The sequence below is a fragment of the Thermobia domestica genome, chromosome 12 (assembly GCF_964235325.1).
Source record: "Thermobia domestica chromosome 12, izTheDome1.hap1.1, whole genome shotgun sequence".
NCBI lineage: Eukaryota > Metazoa > Arthropoda > Insecta > Zygentoma > Lepismatidae > Thermobia > Thermobia domestica.
The window spans coordinates 32651645-32657668 of NC_137465.1; positions in this window are offsets into that span (position 1 = coordinate 32651645).

Sequence of the window (6024 nt, forward strand, 5' to 3'; positions counted from 1 at the left end):
TGGAGTTCCGTGATTCTAATAACATTACAAAACGTCCAGTTGCGTGATTCTAACATTACTATAGGTCTAGGTGTATGATTCTAATAACATTACGATAAGTCCAATTTCGTAATCTTAATAACATTACAGTCAGTCCAGTTGCGTGATCTAATAACATTATAATAAATGCAGTTCCGTGATTCTAATAATATTGCATTAAGTCCAGTTGCATGATTCTAATAATATTACAATGAGACCAGTTGCGTGAATTTAATAGTAGTACATTAAGTCCAGTTGTGTGATTCTAATAATATTACAATAGCTCCAATTGCGTAATCCTAATAGCATTACAATAAGTCCAGTTGCTTGATCTAATAACATTCCAATAAGTACAGTTCCGTGATTCTAATAATATTACATTCAATTTAGTTGCATGGTTCTAATAACATTGCAATAAGTCTAGTCGCGTAATTCTGATAATATTACAATAAGTGATGTTGCGTAATCCTAATATCATTATAATAAGTCCAGTTGCGTGATCCTAATAAAGTACTATATGAGTTGTCCAGTTCCGAAACGGCTCTTGTCCATTTCCAGCAAATGCCAGAAAACTTAAAAAAATGTAGGATGTGCATGTTTTGTAGAGGTGGGAGTACTTCAGAGTCTTCATGTGAAAAATTTGAACATCTTCAAGCATTTCCAGTTCTACAAAACGTATCACAGTTGCGTGATTCTAATAGACTTATAGTTCTACATTAGCATATTGCAACTAGACTTATAGTTCTACATTAGCATATTGCAACTAGACTTATAGTTCTACATTAGCATATTGCAACTAGACTTATAGTTCTACATTAGCATATTGCAACTAGACTTATAGTTCTACATTAGCATATTGCAACTAGACTTATAGTTCTACATTAGCATATTGCAACTAGACTTATAGTTCTACATTAGCATATTGCAACTAGACTTATAGTTCAACATTAGCATATTGCAACTAGACTTATAGTTCTACATTAGCATATTGCAACTAGACTTATAGTTCTACAAACCGATCCTACAGTTTTGCTCGGTTTTCTGGAATTTGATATAAATGGACAAGAGCTGTTTTGGAACTGGACGACTCATATTTACATTCTAGCACAATATCCAGGCTGACAGTATATACTATCTTATACCTTGTAGTTATATGTCACAATATGGTAAATTTAGCATTTTTAGTTTCAAATAAGGACTACCAAACCGAAAATATATTCTACAGTATAGGAAACTCAAAGCTTTTTGTTTAAAATCAGGACCTTCAAGCGGACAATGTAAATTAAAGTGTAGTAAATTCAGTATATTAAGTTTAAAATCAGGTCTTTCAAACTGAAGGTTTTGTCCCTCGCTCCGAAATCCATTAAATCAAGATCTGTAATACTGAATGGTGAGTATATACTTAAACTTTATTAAGAATATCCTTGAATTAATTCATGTAAATACAAATTTTTATGTCTGACAATGGTAAATATTGATTACTTTTATGCATACAAGGTGGCCACAAAGTTCCGCTATCCCTTGATACATGCTAATGTAAAGTTTTCCCGTTACCCCTTGATAAATGTTAATGTAAGTTTTCCCGTTACCCCTTGATAAATGATAATGTAAGTTTTCCCGTTACCTCTTGACACATGTTAATGTCAACTTTCTCGTTATCCCTTGATACATGCTAACGTGTGTGGCCCCGCGTAGCGCAGCCGCTAACACTCTCGCCTTCCGTGCGAACGGTCCCGGTTTCGATTCCTGGTGGGGGCACTCGGTCGAAAAAGTGTACAACGCAAACCACCATGAGTGAGGTTTTTCTGGGTTTTCCTCATTCACACCACCTAAGTTATAGTTCCCAGGCCGCTTCCTTCCTTTCCCAATCCTTTCTTCCTTCCCTTCCCCCGGATAGTGTGCTCAAACGTGACGGGCTAAATGGCCATAGATGCCGAAAGCTCAGAAATCTAAATCCTACCTGCCCTACCCTACCTATGCTAACGTAAGTTTTCCTGTTACCTCTTGATACATGTTAATGTAAGTTTTCCAGTTACTCCTTGATAAATGCTAATGTAAGGTTTCCCCCTTACCCCTTTATAAATGCTAATGTAAGGATTTTCCATTGTTTCAGATTGTGTGAACAATGGCTTATACTTCCAGTTACAGTATTGAAGAACTGGTATTGCAAGTTGTTGAGTGAATGATAGAAACCACACAGGTAAGATACTGGCAGAAGTGAGTGCAGACTTTCGGAGAAGCTTTCAACGAGATCGCCAACCGAAGCAGACACTTTCACGATGGGAACAGAAACTATTTGTCACAGGAAGTGTGGAGAATAAGGAAAGACGTCGCACACCGTCAACACGAGTAGAAAAATGCCATTTCGTCGCGGTGCCCGTACAGAGATGACGGTCTACAGGTTGATCCTTTGAACACTTAATGTTTCCTAACTCAATAAAACTTCTTGAAGGCATTGTTGTTCATGTCATTCAGTTCTTTCCATGTAGTTATTTACGTACGTTTAGTGTTTACATTACTTATTTTCAGGAGTGACGGGACTTTGTGGCACTCTATACATTGCAACAATTGAACGTACACGTTGCGAATGTAACAGTGCCGTTTTTACGAGAGGAAATGGAAGGAACATTTTCTCCGCCACCCCCTTTTTTCTTTACCTAAAGTTATGAGATGGATGATATACTGAATTTAAATAATATATCTACGCGCTACTGAACATTATTCAGGCACAACAATATTGTATTAATTTGTAGGATTTTGTAAGCAATAATAATAATAATAATAATAATAATAATAATAATAATAATAATAATAATAATAATAATAATAATAATAATAATAATAATAATAATAATAATAAGTCGTTTTACGGTGTGACAGTATTGCCACACTTGGTACTATTCTACCAAATTCAACCCTTTTTGTCATTCATCGGCCCGTTGGTACCACGCTGGCATTTTCAGCCCTTTTTGTGAAAAACTTGGTACAATTCTACCCAATTCAGCACCATTTAACAAATACTTGTCACATTTTCAAAAGTGTCAGTAAAACTTTTACATCTCACGTTACTCATACTCAACTTAAAAAATAGTCTCGAACATTCCTTCTCTGACGTTGCAGTGCATAATACTACGAACTTTGTGTGGAAAGCGAGAATAAGATGGAATAATTTATATTTTAATATTTTATTATAACGTACTGTTTACACACGAACTCGGAGATGATTTATTTGTTCTTCGTTTTATATATTTTTCTTATATGGCCATAATACCGTTTTGTTTTATTGGTCACTTTGAAATAGAGACGCGTTTGGTTTCCTCACAATACATACCGAAGATGATAAAACTGTTTCCCCTTTTAATTTGTAGCCTCTCTTATACTTCCTACGTACAAGGAAGTTAAATCTAGTTCCACGGTTCTTCGGGATCCTCCTATTTGGATGCTTTAAAAAAGTTTTTTTTTTTTTTTTTTTTTTTTTAAAGAACACTTTCTTGATTGGACTCTTGTAAGAGGGGGTGGGTTCTAGAATTTTACCTATTTATGAAATAATGAATTCAGCCCTTTTTGTTTCAATTTGGTACTATTTTTGAGCCCACTTCAGAGCTAGGACTGTGGCAACACTGCGGTATGAAACTACAGTAGATTTCCAAACTAAGTGAATTCAATACTCAAACTTTAAGTAGTATATCTGTAACTACTGGTTGCTATTAATTAATAAGATCAAAGATAGAATCTGTTCCTCAGACACTGAATCAATATCGAAGAGCCATTACTCGCTATACCTTACTCTTTTGTTCTATGACAATAAAGACTGAAACCGGAAATCGCTAATTTGAACCACTTCCGGATTGAATAGATGGTTAAGCGAGGGGATAGAACCTACTTTTGGGAGGCTGAGTTGATTGCAAGAAACTACATGTCCTTATTTCTTCCAGCTTTGGCTCTACGGAAATCACTATCGAAACCTGAAGTAGTAGTAAATTTCAACAATTTCTGGTTTTGGTAGAGTGTTGCGGGTTGTGGTGGAACGTACTCTTGAGACCTTGAATCGTTAGCAGAAAACCATTTTTTTAAATATTTTTTTTTGTCCTACTGATAAATGTTGAACTAAGCATTTCCGAATTCAAGGGGGAGATAAAACTTATCTACTCTTTAGAACCTAAATCGATTGAAAAAAAAAACTGCATTTCGATTTCTCTTAACGTTTTTGTTCTACGGAAATCAATATTAAAACCGGAAGTAGTAGTAAATTTTAATAACTTTTGTTTGGGTAGAGTTACGGGTTGTGACGATATTCTATCTTAAGTCTCTGAAGCGATTGCCGAAAATTGCTTGCCGCTTCCATTTACCATTTTTGTTCTATGGTGATAACTGTTGAAACCGGAAATCGTTGATTTGAACCACTTTTGCTTTGAATATAGAGTTACTTGAGAAGGGGGAACCTATTACTGCGGAGCTGAATGAATTGCTGAAAACTACATCTAGATATTTCTTATCGTTTTTGTTCTATGGAAATCAGTATTAAAGCTGGCATCAATCACTCGCGGGTCTATTAGAATATTGTGGGTTGTGACGATATGCTGCCTTGAGTCACTGAATCTATTGCAGAAAACCGCTTGCCGCTATCTATTTCCATTTTTGTTCTATGATGATAACTGTTGAAACCGGAAATGACTCACTTCCGTTTTGAATAGAGAGTTAATGAAAAAGATGCAAACTATTTTTGGAACAATGAATCGATTGCAGTAAACCGTATCTTGATATTTCTTATAGTTTATACTCTGTGGAAATGTCTGTTTAAACCGGAAGTATACTAATATTAACCACACCCGGTATTGGTAGAGTTTCCGGGATATTTATGTGTTACCTTGACACGCTGAATCGTTTGAAGAAAATGCTTCTCGCTATCTGTTATCGTTTTTGTTCTATGACGACAAACGTTAAAACTGAAAATGAGTAATTTGTATCACTTTCGGTTTGAATAAAGAGTTAATGGAGGAGATAGAACCTATTCTTGGGATGTTGAACTTATTGTATAAGTCATATTTTGATATTTGTTACCGTTTTCGCACTGATACCTGTCGAAAAACGGAAGGACAGACAGACAAAGACGTTCTAAATGACTTTCGACACTTATGCATAGCATAATTTGGAAGTCTACTAATCTCCTCTCTTAGCAACGAGATAAAAAATAGACTATCTTTTAAATCAATATTTGCCAAAATTTAATGATTCATTACTGTTAAGGTGGCCCCGCGTAGCGTAGTCTCTAAAGCTCTCGCCTTCGGTGCGAGCGGTCCCGGGTTCGATTCCCGGTGGGGGCACTCGGTCGAAAACGTGTAAAACGCTTTTTCAGGCCAGCCAATCTGAATGAGGTCTTCCTGGGTTTTCCTCATTCACACCAGGCAAATTCTGGGGTGGTATCTAACTTATAGGTCCCAGGCCGCTTCCTTCCTTCCCCAATCCTTTCTTCCTCCCCTTTCCTCGGATAGTGTGCTCGCCGAGGGACGTCATCCCTCAAAATGTGACTGCTAAATGGCCTTAGATGCCGAAAGCCCAGAAATCTAAATCCTCAATCCTTGTTACTGTTAAGATTAATATTACACAAATGTAGTACAGCCCTTTCGCTGGTTTAGCGACTAGCGTCCGCGCCTTTGGTGCAAAGGATTCCGTGTTCGATTCCCAGTTGGAGAGGTTATAAATTTGAGTCTTTTACTGTGTTTCAGTTTTCATTTCTAACTGTTGATCCACGTCTTGTATAGAACGCTAAACTCCAGCTAACCAACCAAATAAATACAGTACTTTTCTGTGTTTATGTAATCTCGATTTTTTACTTAAATTTTATACATTGTGATACTCTGCAAATGTGTCGGATATCGGCAGTAGCAGACGAAACATCATTATCAACAAATCATCATATACTCAAGAACAAAGGATACGTCACCAAAGATAACGAGGATGGACGAAGATCCCCGAAGATCCTGAATAAAAGAAGGAGCACCACTT